We start from the raw sequence: 25,570 nt of genomic DNA on the forward strand, positions 1-25,570 counted from the left end.
CATATTAAAGAAAAATATCATAGCACATCCATTTCAGACGCAAGCTCTCTTGAGAAACAGGTATGGGTTGTCAGTTCAGGCCTCTGCTTTGAATAACTGCAATGTGAAGCAGTGTATGGGGGTTAGAAGCATTTGCTTGCAGCGTGGGACTTGGGAACCCAGCGCCTGCACATCCACGATTGAAGACTAGATATATGCACCATTACCCAGCATTTAGGCCAGACTTTGAGAACCTCAGCTGTAAGGTGCACACAAGATTCAAGTATTTTCCTCATTATTATTGCAGAGGCCGTAAGTGGCAAAAGCAGCTTATGTTTTCTCCTGGTTTCTAACTTGCGGGAAAGCTCGTTATCAGCGGGGCATCCTTGAAACAGCAACCGAGAGCATTAACTTTTAATATTTAATGTATTCCTCAGGCTCTGGGAGAGCAATGTGAGAAATATCCCGTAAAAATCTATTAGTGTTAATAAAATACCACCCAACAGGTTGTCCATTATCAGCAATTAAAGTTTTCAAAGCAGGTCAGATAACTCCCTGGAATGATTTGTGTGGCCTTTACATCCGTTCTTCTCCCTCTTCCATTTTTTTTTTTCTTTATTAAACTTTCTCAACTCTTTTTTTTGTTTCCCTCCCACAGCCCGGTCTGAGCCCTAACCAGTGAATTATAGCACTAATGAGGTGTTTATACTCTCTGCCCATCAATCACAGATGTGTGTGAGTGAAAGCGCCAGCCGATAGTCGGGAAGTGCTGCAGCCTTTGCTGCAGCCAAAGGAATATTAGACTGCAGCGAGATAAATCCCCTGCTCTTTTCCTGAGCTGCTCTCAGCCTCAGGGCAAGAGCAGATATACTTCATCTGATTTTTTTTGTTAACCCAGCATAAAAATGGGGACATCATTGTATGTGACCTCTGTCCCCCTCATTTGTCTCACTTTACCCCTTAACCACAGCAGTGTGTACCTGGAAAGTGACACCCTGACAACTACAGGAGCAGCTAGCACAGGGTGCCATCATATATGGCAATAACTGCCTCCCGGTCCACCTATGTCAATGCTTTTTTCCTCTTTTTCTTGTCGATGTGTGGCTGTGTGTCCCCAGAACACAGATCTGCTAAGATGCTCGTGGTGGCACCCTTGAAGGACCAACATCAAGACCACAATTAGAAGTAAGTTAATTTAAGACTTGTTTCATTTAGAAAAAACCCCAAACAAACAAAAAAACAAACCATAAAGAACCCCAGACTTGGATTTTTAATAGTAAGGCTTTGGCTTTCTCACTGGTAATGAATTCATCTCAAGGAAAATTAAAACAAAATCTAAATTAATAAATACTCATGTTAACAGAATATTCAAATACCTTTACACCTACACAAACGGAGTAATTAAATGAGGTCTCTGTGGTCTCAGTTTAGCATAAACTGGCAGGGAGCAGGACAAACTCAGCCGCGATGCTCACCAGCAACTCCTGGAGGTGTATTTACTGCAGCCTCCGAGTTCCCAGGAACAAGAAGAGCTTGTGGCTGGTGGCCCTCGCAGCCTTGCACAAGAGCAGGAGGTCTCCTAGAAGATATAGAGAAATTGAGTGTATGAGCAAAGAGAAGGAGGTAAACGGACTCAGCCAGAGCTGGAGGGACTAAAGTCAGTTCTCCAAAGCAGCTGCTCCTATTCTGGTTTAGAGCAGGATCACAAGCTCAGGTCCCCCACGTGCTCAGGAGAACAGAGGGGACAGGAGGCTCACGCTGGTGACCCCACACCTCTCCCATTGCCCTGCAGACACCCAGTGCCACACTGCCCTTGGGGACAATAGCAGCCTTGGGGCTGCCAGTTACCTTCATCTGGGATGGCATTTCTTCTCCTTCCTCACCTTTGTGCCTAGGACAGGGACTTTTAACTCTCTTAAATATGTAACCTCCTACTGTTTTTCTAAGGAAGGTCCTTGCGCAGCCAGTTCACATCTGCTGACAAAAACCCCTGTTCTCCCCAGTTCCTTTTCATGAACCCTTTCCCCGTTGTGCACGGATCCCCTGAGCCTGCAGGGAGAAAAACTCGATGACTTTTTCCAGCAGAAATAAAAGGCTTTTGTCAGCCCAACTACTGGGTCAGATCCCCATGAGAAGACATCACAGACTCTGGAGGGCCATCTCCACTGCAGATGGGGACAACCTGCCTTCTGGCAGCATCGATAAGCACCACTGATAAGCACACCGATAAGCAACATCACGAACATCACCCTGTGAACACGCTGCTTTTGGTGCTCAAGCGAATGTATCTGAAGGCAGCTGGAGGCTCTGTCTGCAGGGGAGAAATATGAATTTCTTGGTCATGAGGAGGGATGAGAAGGAGAGAGAGAGACAAACAGACCCTGGGGTTTGTGGTAAGCAGCGGGGAGGGGGGACTTGGCAGCTCTTTGCAGCAGAGCAGGAAGCCTTAATAGTCGAAGCCAGTGGCCTAACCTCACTGGTGACCTTCCATCGTAGGCGCCAGTGCTCTCACACAGGGGAAAAACACAGGAGAGAAAGAAACAGAAGCCGAGAGAAAAAGGTGCAAACAGCCACTGCAGCATAGGGATGAAAGGGGCACCGTGCTCTAGTCATTTGATAATGGTATTTATAAAGAAGGGGGGAGCCTGAGGAGGGGGACAGCAGACTGGCTTCCCTGATACACCTCATAGCTATCATTCCTGTTCTTAAGGGTTAAGTTTCTATCTACAGAACTATAAAATCATTTGGGTTGGAAGAGACCCTTAATATCATCGAGTCCAACCATAGCCTAACTCTAGCACCAAACCATGTCCCTAAAATCCTCATCTAAATGCCTTTTAAACCCCTCCAGGGATGGTGACTCCACCACTGCCCTGGGCAACCTGTTCCATTGCACCAAAACAAGTGGTCAGATTTTCTCAAGAACTTGGCATGCTGAAGAAAAACGTGGTTTTGAGTGTCCCGAGGGCTCTATATAAACCATGGGGTAGGTGTGTTGTGCAGCCTCAGTCGCAAATCGCTCAAACGGGTGACACGACCAGAGCTCCCTGACTCACAGGGGTCCCTCCCTGCGGACAGCAGAGCGTGGGAGGGGGGCACAGATGTGGGGCACAGATGTGGGGCAAGGCCGCAGCTCACAGCTGGGAGGGGAGGAGATGCTCCTCCACACAAGACTTGGGAAACACTGAGTATCCCACAGTTCAGCTAAAACCCCAGGGAGCTACTGGGTGAGAAGTTCCCCTAAGAATTCAAGTTGTTATAAACCTTGTCCTCTTCTGACATCCCAGGCCAGAACAGGCCAGAGGGAACAGGGGTGCCCTATGTCATGTCCACGAATGAGGCAATCTCTTTGCATATGCTTCACAGACTCCTTTTGTTGCTAGAACTGCACACTTGAAATATAATTTGCCACCAAAATATTTGAATATCTCTTGTACTCACTTTGTCCTGGGCAATTATATTTATACAAAGAGTTTAGCAGAGTTTAGCGAAATCATTTCCTTCCATCACAGAAGTGCAGTGATCTCTAAGGAGGAATGAAGTAACCACTTAACAACACAACAAATTCTACAGTAGAAAAATACACAGAAGTGCTGCTGATGCCCATGAATGTTCTCAAACAACGTGTGCAAACACATGCGAGTGAGACAGCCCACGGGCTCCTCTGGCGAATGTCACTGTCCCCAAGCACCTGTGTGCCAGAGCTCTCTACCTGTCGCAGGATCCGCAGACCGTGTCTCCATGCACACACCACAGAGCCTGGGAAAGAGCACGAGAGCGTGGGCAGCACAGCGGTTTATGGGTAGGAATTCCATGTTTAGGACAATACCGGGAGTCAGCTGAAAATCATTAAGTTTGGTCACTGGAGTGCTTTTGAAATCCATGCCCCAGACGCAAGTCTGAGGCAGCCCCGCTGCTGAGTGACTCATGGGGTGAGCACGCAAGGGTCGGACGTGGAGAGGGACACATGCGACGACCAGCTGCATAAGGTGCAAACCAACAAAATAATTCTAATTAAGGACACCCTTAAATATATCACGTGACACTGGTGCTGTTCCATTCCACACCATTTCTCCTTGCACTCTAACTGGGATGGCAAAACACGTACCCTCCAAAGTCAACAAAGGCTTTCTGGATGATGCCCAAGAATCCATGTGCTGGGCTTACTCCAGCAAAGCTGGGGAGAAACGACCAGCTCACAGCCAAAAGTTGGATTGCCACAAGAGTGGATAAGCGTGGAGCCAGCCTGGCCAAGCCGGAGTGAGACATTGATTTTATGCTGCCAATACAGTCTCTGCGAGACCCGCTGGATTTCCCCTGCCTGCTGGATTAGAATATATACAGAATTCAGAGCCAGAATGGGAGCAAGGAGAACGAGAGGGGAAATCGCGCCCCATAATTTTAAGCCTCCAAAAGGCAGGGATTCAGTCCAAGCTAATTGTTTAAGTTCACTTTATATTCAATGGAGAAGAAAACTCCTTGCCAGAATGGAATTTCTCTCATCTTAAATTAGGCGGGATACGTGTTGCTCCTTACCGTTCTCTGCTAACAAGAAAGGAAGCCTAGACAATTAGTTTAGGCTGGACACTTTGCTTAAGACCCTCAATGTCCCATCCAGGCAAGTGCAACCCATGAGCAATAAAGCTTCACCTCCTCATGCCCTGACACACCATCTGCTGTTTCTGCCACTTTTACTCACGTTGATCATCACCAAAACCTTCCAGAAATCAGAGCAACCCCTGGCATGGGGATGCCAGAAATCACCGAATTCTAACTTGCAGGATTAAAGGCAAGAATTTTGGGAACACGGGGGTGAGAGGTGGTTGACATCACCGTTACTTCAAACAGCTCACGCCAGTCGCATGAGATGGGGACGATTTCTCTTTAAACTGCTTATTTGTCATATTTCTAAGGCGGATAAATTAGCGGGCTCTGGCATTTCTCCCAAGGCAGCCGAGCTTTCTTCCCAGCTTCCTCTCGCTAATGGGCACGAGAACTCTATCCCGTGAACCCTTTTTCTCTCCTTCACCTGCGTTTGCTCCCTGCTCGCCCAGCACGCTCGGCCCCGCGCTGAGCCGAGCTCAGCCGCGCCGGGATGGAAAACGCAGGCAGCTGCCAACGCGCAGGGCTGCGTCAACTCTGGAGAGCAAAGGAGGTGTAATTCACCTCCTCCGTGCCAGGTTACACCAACTCCGCTATCCCTGACATCCCTGGCCTCGCTCAACTGCTCCAAGCAAACTGCACAGACTTGCACTGATACAATTAGTCTGCCTCAGTCCTGGAAAAGGAGAACTCAGGAAAAACCACACTGAATCTCACCTCTCCTAAACGCTCACGGTTTCTTTCTTTTCATCCTTCTTTCATTTTTATTTCTGTAATTATTTCTCCCCCTTCTTTTTTTCCTCCCTCTTCTCCTGTTAATAAAGAGAAAAACACAAGAAAGAAGACACAGGCAGCCAAAAGCTCATTAACATACTTGACCTTTCTGAGGAAAATTAATTCCAAATTCGCACGTACCGGCTGTGTTGCTTGGTTTTGTCAAAACGGTGGCATCATTAGAGAGGAGAAGAGATGGCTCGAGGGGACGGGGTGTCTGCCACCTCAATGGAACTTGCACCGAGTTACTGAGTGCTGGCACAAATAAAGCAATGACATGGGCCATTCTGTCAGCTTTTCACATGAAATTAATCTTCGTTTCGTTGGCTGTGTAAATTTTTATCACCATGGAGTGGGAGGTGATGAATATACCAAAGCATCCTGACAGCTATGGCCTGAAAACTCACGATTGTCTCAGCATCTTAACCGCAGTGGTGCTGGAACAATTCTCCTCTCCCAACGTTCTCCTCGCGCGCGTGCGTGTGCGCGGGTCTGCGTTTCTGTCGGTACGTGTGAGCGATTCGCTGACACTCTCGTTCGACTCGAATGCGCTGTGGCCTGGGAAACGCTTGGGGTTTGGATTTCCTGGCTTGAGGGCAATGGCAAGCAAATTACTGCTTCTCTTTCACTCCTCGAGTCCCAATCCAAGAGCTGGTTTGGATCCCAGCATGCTCTGCTGGGGCTGGCAGGATTTCCTAACGTGAGCAAAAAGAGCAGCTCTGCCTTCTCCCGTGGCTCTGCAGCTTGTTGTTGCTGTTGATTTTAAGGTGTATGTCACGTTGCAGTCCAGGTACGGACATGACATTGTTTGCTGCTAGCAAGGATGTGAGAAGAACACACACCTCGGCAGCGCGGCGTGCACGCTCCCTCCTCCCCGGCCAGCTCCAACACACACACACGTTCACAAACCGATGCACTGACACAAACACGCGCTCAGACTTCGCTCGCCCAGCTCTACACCCACACCAAAGTGCAGGTTAAGCACAAAACTGCCCTCTGTGCACACTGAGATCCACGTGCACAAACACAGCAATGTGTGAATCTGCAGACATCCCCAGGATTACAGCTCACACCCTGGTCTGTACTTACCTGAGAGAGATGAGAGACTTAAACCTCTAGGTCCCCATAGAGCCGCAATACCAGTTTCATAAAGAATCACAGAATGGTTTGGGTAGAAGGGAACGTCAAAACTCTCCCAGTGCCCACTGCCATGAGCAGGGACATCTTCACCAGCTCAGGTTGCTCAGAGCCCCGTCCAGCCTGGCCTGGGATGTCTCCAGGGATGGTTCATCCACCACCTCTCTGGCCAACCTGGGCCAGGCTCTCACCACCCTCAGGGCAACAATTTCTTCCTCATGTCCAGCCTCAATCTCCCCCCCTTTAGTTTAAAACCATCAACCCTTATCACAACAGGCCTTGCTACAAAGTCTGTCCCCAAAGAAGCGTGTCTCTAAAGCAGTCTGATTGATCATGGCCAGAAACAAAACCATGGAGGGTTGGCCGAGATGAACGACGGGGCCTCTGGCCACACTCACACATGCTGCACTTGGCATCACTCACTAGTCAAGGGCATCAACTGCTCTTTTCAGAGCCACGGAGAGCGAGGCCAAACACAGTCAACCCTCGCACCCGAGCTGCCAGCCAGAGGCAACGTGCTCAGTAGGAATTGTGTTGTTTACACTTTTGGCTTTACTAGGAAGATCAGGATTTGCGCCCTAAATGTAAAGCATGTGTCACTTCCCAAATTAGCCAGTGCTTATCCTGTCCTAAACGGCACACTTGTAGAAGTTTGGAGAACCTGTGCAATGACAGCGGCGTATCCTGATACGTGTGAACAGAGTCTGCAACTGTACCCATGGACACCTCCGCAGGACTGGCTGGGTGGAAGAACATACACACCAAATAAATCCCTCTTCGAGTGGACATGATGTCCTCATACACGTGCCCACTGAGGGTGTACACATGAACATATACAGAGATGGATATTCACATTTGTGTCTATTTGAAGATAGCTCACAAATAAATGTTACTAAAGTCTTAAAGGTAAACATATGTGGAAACATATAATGGAGGTAACTGATGTTTTTAGTCAAAGTATTATCAATATTAAGCTATTCCACCAAATTCTGCTCTCGAGCAAATCTATAATTAGCACCAGAGCCCAGTCTCCCTGACACTGAACCACAGTAGCTAAAAAGATGTATATAAACATATATCTACACACATTCACATCTGAAAGATGTCACAGGCCACAGCTGCACGAACCTCTGGTTAACCACCAGTATCACGTGTACTCCTGCACACCAGTGGCCTTTGCACTGTGTAGAGTAAAACCATCAAAGCCATTTTAGGCTGCTGTGCTCACCTCATACACGGCAACCGCCTTCCTGTGCTTCGTGCTTTTTTGGGACAGATCACAGTGTTAAACCTTCAGCTCCTTCAGCAGCACTGGAGAGCTCCTGGAGAAGTCACCTTCCAAGCAGGCTGACTGATGGGCAAGGAAAATAAATATTATAAATATTTAACTAATAAGAGTGGCCAGCTCTTCAGCCACTATCATGATCCCTATCCAAAAGTAAGAGCTGTATAAGAAAGAATTCCTCTAAGAAACACCACACTGAGAACTGCTCCATGCTCCAGACTTCCTCCTGGTTTGCAACTAAGCTGTGACGGCCACCAAGTCATGCCACTTAATGCCCATCTCTCAGGTGTCCTGATTTCACCACAGTCAGTGTTATGTGAAATTATTGTCAGAAACACAACAGAATCTGATACTGGGTGAATTTTTTAGCCTAATAATTTAGTCACCAGAATTATCCAGATTTGGGTTATCCCACAGTATTTGCAGAATTTGGCAAATGCTTTTGACTGCAAAAAATGGGAGAAGGCTGGAAAAAGTCCCAGTTTCCTTTCTATTTTTAATTAAAACGAAACCTTGCAGTTGCTCCTTCCATTTTTGCATTCACCTGAGTGAATCTGCTCAGGATTCCTCTCTGCTTGAAGCTGGAAAGTGTATAAGCAGGGATCTTCCCAACTGCAGTCTGAAAATAAGCTGAAAAGAAAAACTCTTTCCCTTTGGTGCACACCTTGCAAGATAATAGGGAGGCAGGAGCCTCTGCAGAGTCTGAAATTCCTCCATGCATTAAACGCTGCAAGGTTTTAAACCTGTGATTTGTAGGTGATGTGGTTGAATCACAACAAGCTCTAAGTGCTCAGCTATTACCTCCACTGGGGACCCTCTTACTGTGGGAGTGTTGGCATTAATAAAAGCTAACAAATAATAATACTAATAAAATAATAAAAACTAATAAAAGTTTGTCCTTAGGCAGATGAGCAGAGTCAGTGACTGTGGATCTCTATCTCATACACCTTCTGAAGGATGCGACTTGGACAGGGCAGTTATGGTGGCGACCAGTATGGATACTGACCACTGGAAAAGGAGGAGAGTTCCAATGCCTGAATCCCTCCACATACAGGGAAGGTAAAATGTCCAGTGGATCTTCAAGTCCAAAAAGAAGAGCAAAGCTTGTCATGATCACGGAATTATAAAAAAGCCCTCCAAGAGATCTGGTAGGTCATCTTATGCACCCCGTTCTCCCAAAGCTGGATCAACGGTTGCCATCTCCCAAAGAGAGATCTTGGATCCACTGAATTTTAACTCAGACTAGAGTAAGAGGTAAAGCTCAGGTTTGTTTTTCTGATTTACCATTTTGTTATCAGTCCAATTCCAGTCCAGAGCATCCAGACACCCAGCCAACAGCTACACGGCAGCAATGGAAACTAACAGCAGACGGTGCTGCACCAACAGGAGCGCAGATCAAGGGAAACCATGATTCCTCCCTCAGCTGTTAGGCTGGGTCTATACTCAGCTGGGGGCCCACAAGTACAAGGCAGATGCTGATAAACTTGGACCAGTCCAACAGAGAGCCACCAAGGTGGTCTTGGGGGGCTGAAGCACAGGGGCTATGAAGATAAGATGAGGGAAGTGAGTTTGTTCATCCTGTGCAAGGTTTAGGGGGCACCTAAGAGCAGCTTTCTTGATAAGTCTGTAGGTATAAGAATATGGACTCAGGCGCTTTGTTCAGGAGTGTTGCAGGGGAGCAAAAGACATAAACTAAAGGTCAAAAATGGAAGGAGTGAAGGTTCTGCCTGGAAATAAGGAAAAAAAAACCCCGAGGCATCACATTTCTGACCTGGGAGATTTTAAACATCTGACTGGACAAAGCCCTGAGCAACTGTTTCTGTGTTGAGCCTGTTTGGACCAGGTGGTTGGACTAAACCTCCAGAGGTCCCTCAAGGCCTAGTTTATTCATCTCTCCTTCCACATTCTGCAATGTTTTTGCAGGGTGCGTAAATGGACCTGTATCTGTGCATGCATGTTTGCAAGAGAGAGGCACGTGTGCACTGGGGCACTAACGTGCATGTATAAACGAGCAGGTTGAAGTTTGCATGGGTTTTATTGCATATAGTCAAATAAGAGAATTTCTGCCTCTGCATGTATGCATGAGTACAAAAAACGAGAAGTATTTGTGCATCTGTAAGCAAGTATCTGTGTACATGCACATCAGTGAAACTGTCTGTGCACACATGTGAGCTCAGGAGAGGGAGAATATGTTTCCAGCTGCACGGAGTTCACAGATCTCAGAGGGAAGCTGCACTAACAAGAGCATCCTTCTCTCTCTTGCCAGCCCTTTGTGGCTTGTTGAAGTAATGTAGTTTTTGAGGGGGGAAGTCTTATATCTCGAGACAAACCACATGCCTCCAGGGTGTGCATCCAGCCTGGGAGAGAGTGGAAGTGAGACAGGAGAACAGTCCAAGTCTCTCTGAGGTGTCATTGTGTGCGCGCTGAATGCGATGACTCGGTCCCATCGGAAGCGATGGGGTGAGAAGAGAGAGCGAGCTTCCTTGAGAGGGCTTCGGAAATAGAAATAGGACAATCCAAACGTGCTTCTTCTTGAAGTCAATCCTCACGTACATTCCCAAAGCGCCAGAGATCCCTAATAGGATCATAGTTGGAAAAGGTGTTCAAAGCCACACGCATAGAGAAATGTGAGGTGTGGTACTGAAGTGTGGTGTCAGAATACACATGTACAATAACACGTTTGGCATCGAGTGCTCTTAGCAGACGCGTTCACCAAAGGAGGTTCTGGTTAATCTCCGACACTTTAATAACCCTCTTGCCAACCTGGGTAGAAGCAGAGAAGCAGCACTCCCGGATTCCACAGAGATGAATCACGGGGTAACCTGGGGGACCCTGGCCGTGCAGAGGTGAAGGAGAATTGAAACAGATTGCCGAAGAGCAGACAGGCGTGAGGAGCGAGAAGCAGGGGGATCACAGCACATTCAACAGCATCCATCCCGACTGCAGTCTGCAACGCTCCATTACATGAGAGGGGAAAAAAGCCCATCCAAACCCTCCAGCTCCAGACCCTCTGTTTGTCAGAGGAATCTGCATTTCAGCTCCGACCTGGAGGCTGCTGCTGAGTGAGGAGGTTTCCTGGGCTCTGGGAGTGCTGCGGAAGGTCTGGGTTGTTGCTGGGCTATGATCAGCGAGGTATGTACGCAAGCCAGGGAGCTGCACACCCGGCACATTTCATCTGATGGGATGGCTGAGGAGGAATTTTGTAAATCGGTGATCAGAATAAATGATTTACCAGGGCACTAAAAGATCAAGGGAATTGTTTCTAAAGGATCTCAGAGCATCTAGAGCCTAAAGCATTGTGGCGCTTTTGGGTCTAGCCCCAGGCTGTCAACCAACTTCTTGGGATAAATAATTGTCCTGCTCCTCATTACCCAAAAAGTAGAAAACCTGTTCCAAAAGTTCCTTGCACACTCCCCCAAGGAGACAGGTATGTGATAAATATGTGCTCCTCAAGAACGCAGAGCCATAAGAAGTATAAAATTACTAATTCATATTTTAAATGAGATACCCTTTTGCAGTTCCAGTAGTATGAAAATAATAAGAAAAATAAAGGCTTTTGAAAATGCCTTTTCAGTATCAACTCAAATTCGCACTCCAGGTTTCATTGTGATTCAATAAAAGGTTCTAAATCTCAATTCACACTTCAGCCCTTTTCGATATCCCATTCAACTCATGGTTGCTTCTTCGGTAATGTAGCTGTAATACCAACACCATCCAGCTTCCCTTAATGAACATGAACCTTTGGGCTAACGGGAGCGCAACATGAATATCAGCATGGCTTGCCTCACCCTTAATAACTGTGAGCAGTTTCCAACTCCATAAGTAGTCCCACCAAGTCAGAAACATGATGCTCTGGAGAGGGTTGTGAGCAAAGGGGAACAAACCTACTCTGCCAGGATTGTAAATGCCACTTCTAAATTTTAAGCCATTCACTGTTGGATGCAAAAAGGTTGTGTCTTACTCATAAATGCCTATGTGGCCAGTCACTAGAGGGGGCCAGAAAGCCACCTTGTAACAACAGGGGCTGGAAAACGACGTTCAGGACAAGGACTTGACTTTGACTCTCTTGATTAGTCCACTGAGATGTCTCCGTTTACAATGGCTCCGATGCCTCGGTTTACAATGGATGCCAGTTACTCCATGCGTAGTTCCATTTAAATGAATGGACATCTTCAAGAAGAAGAGTACTATCCCCATGAGTAAATGTGACACAATTTGGCCTTTAAATAGCACTACCCTTTTGATGACCTTCCGCAACAATAAAATTAAGTCTAGAAAGACCTCCAGGGTAAAATCAAACTGAATTTGTCAAAATGTGTCAGAAAGGACACAGTATATAGCCAACCTGAGTTGGAAACATGTCTCCAAAGAGGACAAAGTTGGAGGTCACGGAGGAAATGCAAGAATGACAGAAGCCAAGAGAAGTCCATGGCAATGTGGGGTGCAAGAAAGGTGTTTTTTTGGTTTCATGGTTGCACTGAAAAGCTTCAACCTGGGGCAGGGTCTTGCCACAGCCAGTACAAACACACTAAGAATATGGCAACTCGAAGAATTGAAAGACCAAGCACACGAAAGATGGGGGAGTTAACACCATGCCAGGAAAGGAGATCAGCTTTTGGAAAGCCACATTAGCACTGATGGGAACCAGCCATGCGGATGCATTGCAGGATACTGCCAGGATCCAGTGAAGCTCTGGTTGCAATGAGAGCATCTTTGGGCACCACATCAGCATCCCTGACGGTGTCTTCTCCTGCCTGTGCTCAGTGGATCAACATTAAACTTTGCTTTTTGATTACTGAATGCACAGCCATGGGCTTTGCTGAAGAAAGATGACCCCTTAAACCAGGTCTCTTGGAAAGGTGATGCCAAACAAGCAATTTTCTCAGATATTCCTCTTGGCTGACTGCTGCTGACAACTTGTACCCCAAAGAAAATGACCAACTGGAGACCCCCAAAGCCACCTAGCTCTCTACACACAGATGCCACCAGGCATGCTGGAGGGACAGAGTGACGTTCATGAAGGCTTTTGACACCAACTTTTAAATTTTTCACCCTTTGGCTCACACAGACAAGGGACATTCCTGGAGATCTTCTAAGGGCCTTCTGAAAGGTCACCAAGACAAGTTTCCTATAACAAAATACAAGTTTCCTATGGGGGACTCTATGCACAATGCTTAGGAATCCACAACTTGAAAACCTGCTCTCAGTTTAAAGACCACGCTGAAATCGCTGCTGTAAAGATCTACCTTGTGCTAGGAAGAAAAGGCTCTTTGCTCCCCTGCTGGACAGCCCTGCAGCTTAGCCTTTCATTTGCATAATGCCCATACCATAAGGCCAGGCCATAAAAAGGTCTGATTTAAGTTATGAAAAGCTGCCAGTGATGAGAAAGGTAAGATTTGCTTTTCAACCTTTTTCTCTCCATCTGTCATTAAAAATGATTCATGATAAAGCCCAAGTCTAAGCAACTACATGATTAGAACTGAGACCCATCATAAATTAAAAGGCTTTTCTTTCTGTTCTTACCTTGTGGTGCTGTATCAGGTTACCAGAACAGAATAACCGTATGAATCCAAGGCTGATGACCCAAACTCAACTGCTACTTGCTTTAAAAGGTAAGTGATATCTCAAGAAACACATGTTGGTTGCATGGTTTAAAACAATGGATCCTTGTAGAAAATCATAAACCTCTAGTTAAAAAAAAGAAGTTACATTGTAAAATGACATTTACCATAAGCAGCAGAGTGTCAGGGCACTGATACCACGGGCTGCTCCTCAGAGGAAATGAGGAAAAAAGAGCTGAGTATTTCAAGCACTCACAGGGTATTGAAAGAGGACAAACAGGCAACGCTTTTCCTCCTAATTTCCTTCCCCCAAAAGAAAATTAATGAATATAGAAAGTGGGGAGGAGTAAAGGAGAAGGGAAGGGGGAAAGAGACGTATTTGAAAAGTGTCTTACTTCTTTTCTTACCATCAGAGAACAGAGAGGTTTTAGGTAGAGCTTACAAGATTTGACTTCTTTGGAGGGAAAAAAAAAAAAGCAGAGAACACAGAAAATCTGGTGTGGAATGGAAACTTAAGATTTGGAAAGCAAAACTTTCTCATAAATATCAACTTACTAAAAAACCAATAACAATAATAATAATAGTTCTATTATGATAACTACATCACAGCCCTATGCTTATTCAAATGCCAGTTGGATATCCACAACCACGAGGCATTTTTGGATTGCATGAAATAAGATGGCAAATGTATTTTGCCAAAAAGAAGTGTTTAATTTTTAGTTTAAGGAACATCATGCCCTACCAACACTAAAATACAAGATCCTACATGGCATTTTAAGCAGAGAGATACAAGGACACAACAAGCAAGAACAACTGAGACAGTTCAGATAAAATAAGAAATCTTCTGTTTCTCTTGCCTATACTAAAAGCAAACACAGACCTTAATTGTATGAAGTTCAGAACCATTTGTCTCAAGCACCCTCAGTTCTTTTTTCTACTTGAACTGAAGAAGGGAATAAAAAAGGTATAAAAGATGCATACATTTCTACAGAAGAGTGATGAGTTTTTCCTAAAGATCTTTTTGCATAAAATGAAGACCACAAGTCTGTAAAGGTTGGTAACATCCGGATCCACATTCTGATTTCACAGAGACTTCAAATGCTACCCAGTGTATGCACCTATATAGCAATAAATGGATTTTTCCCCACTCTGAGCACGTTTGGATCTGGCCCTCAGGTTCTCATCTCTCTGAGGTTGGTACGTGCTCCTTTCTAACTGGGTGCACAGGACTAAGTGTTACTGGTTTTCTCAGCATTAACCACCACTACTAAATCATTGTTGCCATAGATACTGGTACAGTAACATTATAGTTTCCACAAAGATGCTTCAGCAATTTATTCTGGTGATTAAACTGCAGGCATTTATTGCACGGAATAAATAACAGGGCAGTGGTGAATTATGGGGCTACGACTCCATCGATGGATCCCGGTGACATCATAGACCACAAGAACCAAACTCGAGTCACCAGAACTCCTGAGATGGAATTATAAGCTCCATCATTCAAACTGTGCTCTTTAAAGATATTTGATATAACGTATGGAGCCAACCAAATGAAGGAGAGAGAGGCAGAGACAGACTGTCAGGCTCGCAGGCCAACCCCGTGCTCTCCTGGCCACCACAAGTCAACAAGCCAGGATGGGTCAGAGCTGCCACAGTCCATGGAACAGACAGATGGGCAGACACTCAGCACCACCAGGACACAGCAAATTTGGGGAGGGTTACTGAGATCGGTGCATGGCCCAGCACCCAATCAGGGTGCAGAACCTGAGGTTGGAGTCAGGGGAGTCAGGCTCTGCTCCCCAGGAACAAGCGCCAGGAGCAGAGGAAACGGCCTCAAGTTGCGCCAGGGGAGGTTGAGGTTGGATCTGGGGAACAATTTCTTCCCCAAAGGGCTGTGGGACACTGGAACAGGCTGCCCAGGGCAGTGCTGGAGTCACCATCCCTGGCGGGTTGGACAGACGGACATGAGGTTCTCAGGACATGGGGTAGCACTAGAGTCAGGTTAGGGTTGGACTCGATGATCTTGAGGGTTTCTTCCAACCGGAATGATTCTGTGATTCTCTGATTCCCAGCAGAGGTCTCTGGGTGCCCTGGTGTTGCGAACCATAAAGAGAAGAATAAACACGCGTGTGTATGGGCCTTGTTCTCTTTGCTAGTCCCTTTTTGCTCTGTTGGGCAGAGCGGGGTCACCTCTCTCCTACAACCTGATGAACCCCAAGGGGGCTCATGGAAAGAGTTAGAGCAACCTCATGCCCAAGCACCCACGTAGCATAACGATGTTTGCCTCATGGCTCTGTGTCCCGATGGTATCAATGAAGGATCTGTTTTTAGAACAGACAGACAATTTGCTGGCCAACAATTTTCTCTAAAAAGGCTATGGGGCCAGGTTCTGAGCAAGTTGTAAACTGCTGACATTGATTTAAATGAGCCGAGGCTCTGGCTCCAAGCCTACAGCTCTGGGATAGCAGATACCTGCTGCTGATGACTGTGGAGTTTGAAAAACATCGATTGCTTTGTACATTCGGGCCCATTAGATGTTATTTAAAATACTGAAGTATCAGAGAACAGAACGATCTATAAGATCGGTGATAGCAGATGGATCTTCTCACTCGTAAAAGTTGTTTGTTTGACTTCAGTGCTTACCAAAAGTTGTATTTAGCAACAAGCAAATGTGAAGCTTTTTTTTCTTCCCCTATTTTTTGAGAGCCTGATGCAGCTGGCTTGTTGTTTCTTGGTGCATTTGATAACATGGAAGACACAAACCAGTCACTGCAGTCTCACTTTCTTTCTTGAACAGCTCTTCAGATTGCAAAACAAGAAAATCCCTGGTGTGAAATCACAACAGAAATGCCAAAGCAGTACGGGACGGGGAGGAACGAAACGGGGAGCGCTGCCTGGTCATCTTCTCCCTGTCATCACCATTTCTCAAACAGAACTTTAGGGACTTACTCTTGCTCTACTGATGCCTCTTTAAATATATACTTAAGGGTAGCATTTTAAAAATCACTCATCATTGACCTAAAATGTGAAGCTATTTGAGGACAACGTTATATTTTCCTTTGAGGACAGTTTGACCAATGTTGAGTACTTTTTATATTTCTGCCCATACACATGTATACAGAGACAGAGTGTACAGTGATACATGTATTTTAATGTAACATACTAGACAGAGACAAAACCACATTTTTAATAGCTTTCTATATTGATTTCAGAACTATTTATCATGTGACTGCAATAGCACACGCTTGCAGACTTCAAAAACTAAAGCTCAGCTTCAAAAATGCTGGGCTTGATTCTAATCTCATTATGAAATGATCATGTATCCAATGAAGATAATTACCCCAATGTAAATGTGATCAGAAACAGGTAATTTTGTCTCACTGCTCTCCTCTTTTCACCCTTCTTCCCAATGAGAAGTCGTGTGGAGCTACAATTCAGAAATGTTCGTACCTTTTGCAAACTGCCCAGAGAACTCTTTGGAGCTGCATGTGCCCATATCAGACCTGAATTTACTCCTCTTTATCTGCCTTCACCTCATTTTCTCTGTCACATGTACACACTCATTTCAGGTTTTGTCTCTCCTGTGTACTCTTCACCCTGTATTCGATATTTGTTGCAAATGGAAGGCATCAGCCCAGAAAAGCCAAATATTATCATGAGCAACCCTCCCCTCCACTAAACAACCCAAGGATGGCGGAAAACTTCCCTTACAGCACCTTCTCCATCAGCAAAAATCTCCCCATGTGAGCTGATTAGGCTGATCTGAAGGGCAGGTGGCTGGTTTTTATCTTGTTGTAAGGTTATTTTTCAAAGGATGGGCCCTTTATTCACATTGCCGTAGAGAACGGGTAGGTTTATGCAAAAAGCTACACAGCAGAAGGACGATTAATTGCTACAGTGAATTAGCAATTTACTAATTGCATATTCTAGCAACCATTCAGGATCTATACCATACTAACCACAGCATATGCTACCTGGAAAACAGTGTGAAGAGAAGGAACGAAGCAAAGTATTTCACAGGAGCAGCACTGCAGTGGGCAACAGCTCAGAAGACCAGGGAATGGGTCATTTTACCAATGGCATAAAGTCAGTGATGACAATAAGATTGCCAGCAGATACTTCCCCTTCACGTAAGGAAGAAACGGCCGTATGTATAAGGTGAGACTATTGTCCACGTCACCACAGAGCACACACTTTGGGGCCACTTCTAAAGAGACCCAAATTTGTTATTCAACAAAGCAAAAAGGCAGAATCACAGCCTTAGAGTTCAGGAGAGCAGACTGTGGTCTCTGCAAGGATCTACTTGGAAGAACTGCATGGATTGCAATCCTGGAGAAAAAAAGGGGTCTAGGAGTGCTGGTTGATTTGCAAGAATCACCTCCTCCAAACACAAGAACAGCCCATCCTGACAAGCAGGACATGAAGCAAAGGCAGCAAGAAGCCTGCATGGGCGAACATGGAGCTCCTGACACAACTCAAAGATACAACGGAAGAGTTCAAGAGGTAGAAGCAGAGTCGGGTGACCCAGGAGGACTGTAGAGATGCTGGGATTGAGTCAGTAAAACTCAAAGCCTGTCTGAAGTTTCATACTGTGAGGGAAGTGAAGGGCTTCTACAGCAGCATGAGGAGCACAAGGAAGATCCATGTGGGCACGATGATGAATGGGGCAGGGGACACAGTGAAAAAGGACAAGGAAAAGGCCAAGTTACACCATGTCTTCTTCACCTCAGTCTCTACTGGTAAGTCCTGAGCACCCTGATCCAGCTGACCCTGTTTTGAGTAGCATGTTGGGCTAGAAGATCTCCAGCAGTTCCATCCAACCGCAACTGTTCTATGATTATACTAATAGAGTAAAAGGAAAAACATCACTTTAAAAGCAGTGTGTTCTGCTGATGGTGAGGAAATCAGGCCTGAATAAAGGAGATTCAGAGAGAAGGATGCAGGATTTGAGAGACCTGAATCACCTTTTCCACATAGAAACTGAAAAAAACCAAGAATGGGTCTAATTAGGCACACCAAAGCCAAGCTCAAGCCAGCTTGCCCAGTGTGTGTACATTGTGTATGTTCAATGCTAAAGGAGGCTGGAGGAACTAGTGAAAAACAATGTACTCTTTAAAACACAGGGTCTACTGCCTCACCTGAACCAATCTGCCTCAACCAGGTGCTGGTTCCATTTCACCTCTTGAGTACGAGCTCCCAGATCTGCAAGGCGCAGGGTGAACTTCACCACCAAGCAAGCGCTGGCCTAACAGAAGGGGAAAAAACCCAAACCTAGGTTTCACACCTTACCTGAGATCGTGCTTTCACCTTCAGTCCCTTTGCCCGGGTGACAAGATGTTTTCATCTGGCCAGAAAACAAAAGAATAGCAATAGAAAAATCAAACGTTACTAGGAGGAAGTGGGAGCAATGCAAACTGCCTGTTGTTCTGTGCATGCTTTTTTTTTCCTCCTTTAATTTCAATTTGCAAGACAGTGAAATGGAAAATGTGCCTCTAATTATTACCCCTCTGTGCTTCCTAAAAGCCTCTCTCCGAACTTTTAAGTCTCCTCAAGTTTCAGGTCCTCTTTTTCTCCCTCTCTCTTTCTGTCTTTCTCTCTCCCCCTTTTTTATTTAAACTAATCTAAAAAAGCTATAAAAAGCCTCTGACACTATAAATTCCCTTGTAAACCCTGGTTTTATAGGTTTAATTGCCTCATTTTACTGCCTTGCACGCTTTGTTCCTTCAGTATTTCAGAGAGCTGCCCCAGTATTGAGTACAAGCAGGCAACTTGGGGAAAGAAGAGGCCATCTCAGAGCCTTCTGCTCCAATGTGGATGTGGTCAGAGCCTTGGCATGGTGAGCACCCTACGGAGCCGGAGCCTCCAAATGGCTCCACTCAGACTCACACATGTGGGAAGTTGACCTGGACAAAAATGGAGCAAAACCTCAGCGCTGGGAAATTCAAGTGTCCCTTGACATGGGATCAAATCCCACTCATGAGCCTGGAGGGTATGAGGAAACCCACAAGGAATCTCTCATAGAAGGGGCGCTGGGGAAGGTTCTTTCTTGGTATTTCTCTTGCATGAATAGTTACTTCTCTGAGCATTGCCAAGGCATAGCACAAGAATCCCAAAGATTCCTAAGTAGTAAGGGCAGTCTTGTGCTAGGTGGTATATAAACAAGAACAAAAAGAGTGAGATCCTGTCTACACAACCATCCTCTTCAGAGACAGGCAAGAGAAGTGAGCATGAAAATCCTATCAAGACTCCCACTTGGTCCTCCATAGTCCCTTGGTCACAATTTAGATCCCAAAGTCTTAATGCTGAATCAATGAGCAAAATCCGCTGTTGCTTCCAATACAGACATTTTCAAATTATGTCCCTACTTGTTGAACTGGTTTCCACAGATTGAACTCAACACTGTCCTGTGTGGTGCAAAGAGGAGAACAGGCACGTGGGGCACTAATAGGAACCTCTGGTTTGGACTGGAATTGTCAAATGGACTTGTAGAAACCGTCCACGTTTGTGATATGTATTTTTTCTCATTAAAGAACATATACAGCCCATTTCTGTGCAGTTGTTGCCTACGCACAGTCATCCTGTAGCAACGCTGTGGAAGTTTCTTTCTCTGCCTCGGATCCAAGACCTTGGTGTCTGGACAGAATCAAAGAGCAGAGTCTTCTGCAGACCTTTCAACAAAAGGCTGGGTGCTCTTCCCCTCAAACCATGTTCCCAGAATCCATTTCTTGGCTCCCACAAAACATGAGGTGACACCCTTGGTTTCATCTGAGCCTAGAAAATGATTCGATTATCATAACCAAGCGATCTGTTAAGAAGGACAGATTATGCAGGATTTTACTGCTGAACTCCTTCCTTTACCAGTTCTAAGTCAAGCATGGGAAACAAAAAATACTAGGAAGAAGGGAGAAATAAATGAAAGCCTAAAACTCCTCAAACAATTGAGTTTTGGCTTAACTGAGGAAATGGTAAAAGCATCCAAATGTGGGTTTTATTGGCAAATTAAGGTTTTCTTTTTTTTTAATCTGTTCTTCTTAAGAGGCAAAGCTTGTGAATCACGATGTGGATGCATCTTTCACTACTTTTTGGTTAACGGTAACTTCAGAAAATGTTGAGCATTCTTAACCAAATATGTCAGAGAGAAAGATGTCTCAAGATTATTAAGAGTGTAAGTTTCACAAATACAGGTCAGCCAGTAAAGGAGTAAGATACAAATTTGTGTCTCCCTGCTTAATCTAAACCATACAGAAATTTAGATTTCTTTATGCTGTTCACCAAATTACAATCCCCCAAATGCTTCCCCCAGCCCTGGTTACCAGGGAAAGGGACATATACGTTTTGTGAAGAATTCAATCTGCTTTTTGCAGTTACTGAGGTAAAAAAGTAACAAGCTATTAATTTTTCCAGGCCACTTATGATTTTATAAACCTCCGCTGTACCTCTCGTCAGCCACCTTGCAGACTGAAGATCCCTGGTCTATTTAATTGCTCTTTGTAAATACGATCCTTTCCCCTCTCCTCTGGATTTCTTAGCTGGGCCCTGTGGAGAAGAAAGAAGAAACATTCCCTATTTGTGGAAAGGGAACTTTTAAGTATGTGTTCACACACGCTATTCCCTGTGAACAAGCAGATCCTGAAAAAAATGCTGTGCTTGTTTTAGCCATTAAGCTGCTGGCAGCAGGGCAGGCGAGAGCAACAACCATGGAAGCCTCCAAAGGGAAGGGAAGAGGAGGGAGAGGCACTTAGAGGATCAAAATCTGGAGGAAAAGTATGTTTAAAACAAATGAACTGAAGAAAGAACTTGTTGTTAGTGAAGCTGATCCTTCATGCTGCCCTGCTATCTTGTAAAAGGAGTTTTATTTGCCTTTTTGTGGGAGTCCTGGGAGGAAACTATTAAAGGAACAGGCTTTAGGCAGTTTGTGGGGATGTGTATACAGGCACATGCGTGAGTGCGTGTGTTTGGGCGTGCAGGACTGTGTGTTTTCCCCCTCCCTTTTACAAGGGCCAGTCAGGTCACAAGGTTAAAGCCAGGGGGGACTTATTTTGTGTTGTAAGAACTTTTACAAAGTGTAAAGGATCAAAGTAATTAGCTGAGGGTGAGAGCCCAAGACTGTCAGAGAAGTAACGCAGCCCCTGCCCGGGACTTGTGATCGCAGCCAGCCGGACTGAAACTCCAGATACCGGGAATAAGTTAAGCAACAGGTCTGCGCAGCACGGGGCGTGTTGCTAGATATGAAACTTGTAAGGAAGAAGAAAGACAAAACTTTGGATGGAGTGACTGGAAAATGTTCCAGAAATGTGGCTGAATGAAGCACAGGAGCTTTTAGGTGCAAACATTTTAAAGCCAGCTGTCTGCTGCTGTGAGAGCTGCCAAACCACGCTGGCACTCTTTGGGGAGCAGGTCATTGCCTCCCGCTTCCAGCTGGCCTGGAAAGAGTCTCCGAAAATGGATCGGGACTCTCAGTCCCTCCGTTTGGTCTTTTAAAGCAAGAAGGAAACAGGCACATGGGGTGATGAAGCATCAACATCAGAACAACGGATCCCGGGGGGAGGTCGAAGCTGCCTGCACGTGCAAGCCAAGCCCCGCGGTGCTGCACATCTTTGTGTTGTGCGCTGGCTCTCCTGGCTGCCTGTTGCTCTTGGGATGTTCTCCTGATGCCCTTCAAGTCCATCCAATAGCACTGCCACTAAAAACGACCAAGCCAAGGCGAGTCTCGCAGCGTCTGAGCGAGGAAATGTCTGTTCTCACCCACTGTCCTGGGCTTCCTTGCCAAAACACACAGACCAAGCAGCACCCCAGTCGCTCTCCTCACAGGGAGGAACTTCTCCTCTAAGCCCCCATCACTCCCCTTGAGAAAGAACCTTTGATGACACAGATCTTCTCTATCTATTAAAGCAGCTCTGGTTTTTGTTCCTAGAATGGCAGGGATATACATGCACACTATTCACAGCAAGAAAATCAATCGCTATTGCACAATCTATTTGGTGATCTATTGTTCCAGGTTTCCTTTTTTCCCCCTGTTGTACAGACAAATATCCAACACATGCTTTACACAAGTTTTTAGGAGACGTTACAGGGATGAAATAGGAACTCTAGCCAAAGAGACTGCCCTACCTAGGCATGGCTGCCTCAGCTCCAGGGGCGGCTTATATGAGTAAAACACCAAACTACAAAGCACATAAACGTAGAGTACACCACCAGAGAGCCCCCAAATCCCTGGAGACACCCACATCTTTGATTGGCAGTAGTAACTAACCAGAATAACTTATGTCCCGTCTTGGAAACAGAGACCAAGGTCTTCCAGATGGCCACAGAAGAACTAGCTGGGCACTGTACACTTTATCTGGCCAGACCACCAGATCCCTTACCTCTCCCGGGCCTGTTCAGCAAAAGGCTAATTAGCTGCCACAATCAGAATTCAAGGAATTACAGAGCGAGTAGAAACCCCAGCTATCTCCATATCACAGCTGGTGACGAATGGAATAACCTCTTCACTTGGAGCGCCGGGACGGCAGGAGGAGGCAGCATTTCTACACCCTGCCTGCGGCTGCTGCGTGAAAGAAAGACATTTACTCACGGAAAAGCTTCTTTTTTAAATTACTGCATTAGTTTTATTAAATGTCCATAATCTACATTTCACCTTTCCTCCCCAAATTATGTTCATCTTTGTGAGAGAAAAAAACAATCAGCTGCCTAACCACAACTTTGGCTCGGAGCCGCCTCCCGTCTCCAGCCCCTGCGAGGATGAGTTAGTGCTTCGGAGCTGTTATTGATCTCCCGGCACGGATTGTCTGGCTGCACGGTCCATGTGGCTCCTACCCCGCACCCCTCTGCCCACCTGAGATCTCCCTTCCCTTGGCATCCCCCTCTTTGAGATGCAAAATGTAGAGCTGGCAGGTGCAGCTCCGCGATGGCCCGCGGCCATTTATCACACAGTTCTCAATAAGCTAATAGCCCTAATGTGTGAAAATTGATTTCTGGGGTGAATGCGCAAGTCCCAGTGATTTACACTCTATTTCCAATTGATGAGGCTCAATTGATTTCAATGAGTACTAAAATATTTACCATAGTGAAAGGCAGGGTGGGTGTGTGGTGAGGGCCGGGAGCAGGGTCATCACTCACAGAGACATCTCAGCAGCGCCTGTAACGGCCCCTCGGCCTGCGGAAGGGACCAGCAGGAAACGGAGCATTCGGAGTAACTGAAAAACTTCTTGGTCAGCATTAAGTCGCGAGAAGAAGAAAAGCAGTGACAACAAACATGGCAAAATTGATGTGTCATAAACACAGCCTTCCGGCTTTGGGGTGAGCTGAGATGCTTATAACTCCCTTGACTTCTTGGAGAAATAACCTTGGGAAAGCAGCTTTGACGCGGTGTCCTGCCAAGGCCAGGGTGAACTCCAGCGGCCTTGGCCCCCTGATTCTCACAGCAACACTATCTCAAGGTTAATGTGAACACAAGGTCCAGTGAGCTCCCCAAATCCCCAACCACAACCACTGCCTGCTCCGAGAGCGAAACCTCTCCACACACAGCTTCCCACAAGATCCGTGTTTGTGCTCCACAGCTGGATGGTCAGGACACCCCGGGGCAGCCACCGAGCGGGACAACACCTCCCAGTGTCCGCTCCCCAGTCGCCCCAGCAAGGCCAGCCAGTGTGTGCAGGAGAAGGTGGAGAAGGGAATGGGAGAGGAGTGAAAGCTGAAGCGCTCTCACACTCTACAAGCTCACTTGTATTTTCCTGAGCCTCATGGAGGACGTGCTACCCTGTTCCTCAGTCTCTCCTTCCAGCTGAGCTTGAACCAACAAACCCAGCACTCAGCTCCCACTGATCTTTCCCAAGTCATCCCACTCTTCCCCTATTTATCAATCCTCCCTTCTCCGCCCCTTCCCTCACCTCTCAAGGGTAAAGTTCTCATTTACCAGATCAAACGTTAGATCTTGTTGGACCAAAAGCTTTGAAATACATCTCAGCAACTACTAATTTCCAAGTTCGGAGCTGCCCCCATGACTTTCTTTGTCACTCAGAAGAAATGCAGGGTAGACTCTTGCAAGCATTTCACAGAAAATGCTGAAAAGCAATCTTTTAGCAATAGAGCCGAGAAGCAAAGTTCAGATCTAGATCTTGATCTAGGTGTGAAAGTACCAACAGTCAGCAGGCAGTAGCTTTTCTACGAGGCAGGGGACAGCCACCCATCACACACTTCCCCTTGAGACCGTGTCATGGGGAAGCAGAGGTGCTGCCCCGTTACAGCCTTCAGAACCCACCGCCATCTGCACCTCTGCATCTCACACCATCGAGGCCACATTTCCAGGTCCATGCCAGCATGTGGAGCCAATATCCCCACAGTACGTGCGGCAAAAGTCCCCACAGTCCTCAAGTTTATCGTGACATGGTCTATTCTGAGATCACCTCTTAGCAAGCGGTGGAATACTTCCCACAATGGGCTGTCTTTTCGGAATTCCTGAGGATACTGCCATAAGCAGAGTTTCTGTATTTCTTGTCATCCATCTACTCATGCTGCTGTTTACTCATAGTGACAAAATGCTCTGGGGACTATGAAACGGCCATACGTAAAGAAAACACATTCAGCTAAATAAAACTCCAACATCTACCAGCTTCCCACTCCAGCAATGTCAGAAGGTGAGGAGCATGACATGCACCAAGCTCGCTGTACAGAGTGCCAGGGCACAGCCCCTGCCAGACCTGCCACATCAGCCCACTTGTGTTAATAATAGATTAGTAACAGACACAGCGCCAGGTCCTCAGCTGATGAAGCTCAAGACAACTTGGCTCAATCACCCAAATGAGTATCTGCTCTATAAACATTTGCTAAATCACCAAAGGGTGATTTATGAGCCCTAGGACAACTCCCCAGCTAAGGAAGAGCAAGAGAAGCCAAGGGAGCTCTATCAGTTTAGAGCAGCCGATTCACAGAAATTTTAACTTACTTTCAAAAATCCTTAGCAAACTCTCAATCTGATGGCTGCAAAGGAATTTACCGGCCACTGCTTACATTATTCAGGTTTGTTATCCTGTTCTTCTTGCAAAGTGCACATGGAAACATGAACTTTGCCTTTCAGCAGCTCTGTTTTCCTGCCTCACTGTACTGTGCAATGTGACAGACAAGTGTTGGGGCTGAACGCTCAGAGCATCTCATTGCCATACTGGTCTTTGTACCAAGATTAACACCCAGCTCTTTGCTTTTCAACACAGAATGGAAACAATTCTCCCTTGGC

General features: G+C 46.1%; 1 long non-coding RNA gene across 4 annotated transcripts in view; it reads right to left on the bottom strand.

The window, feature by feature from the left end:
* Positions 1–25,570, bottom strand: part of LOC110359147 (uncharacterized) — a 55,201-nt gene that overhangs the window by 18,951 nt on the left and 10,680 nt on the right. For all 4 annotated transcript variants that reach the window (XR_002414089.2, XR_010466814.1, XR_010466813.1 and 1 more), the window contains exons 2-5: positions 20,775–20,874; positions 18,628–18,682; positions 7,721–7,843; positions 1,455–1,558 (exon numbers count right to left, since the gene is read on the bottom strand). This is a non-coding gene — a long non-coding RNA (uncharacterized LOC110359147). The remainder of the gene's footprint in view (positions 1–1,454; positions 1,559–7,720; positions 7,844–18,627; positions 18,683–20,774; positions 20,875–25,570) is intronic.

The sequence above is a fragment of the Columba livia genome, chromosome 17, assembly GCF_036013475.1.
Source record: "Columba livia isolate bColLiv1 breed racing homer chromosome 17, bColLiv1.pat.W.v2, whole genome shotgun sequence".
NCBI classification, from domain to species: Eukaryota; Metazoa; Chordata; class Aves; order Columbiformes; family Columbidae; genus Columba; species Columba livia.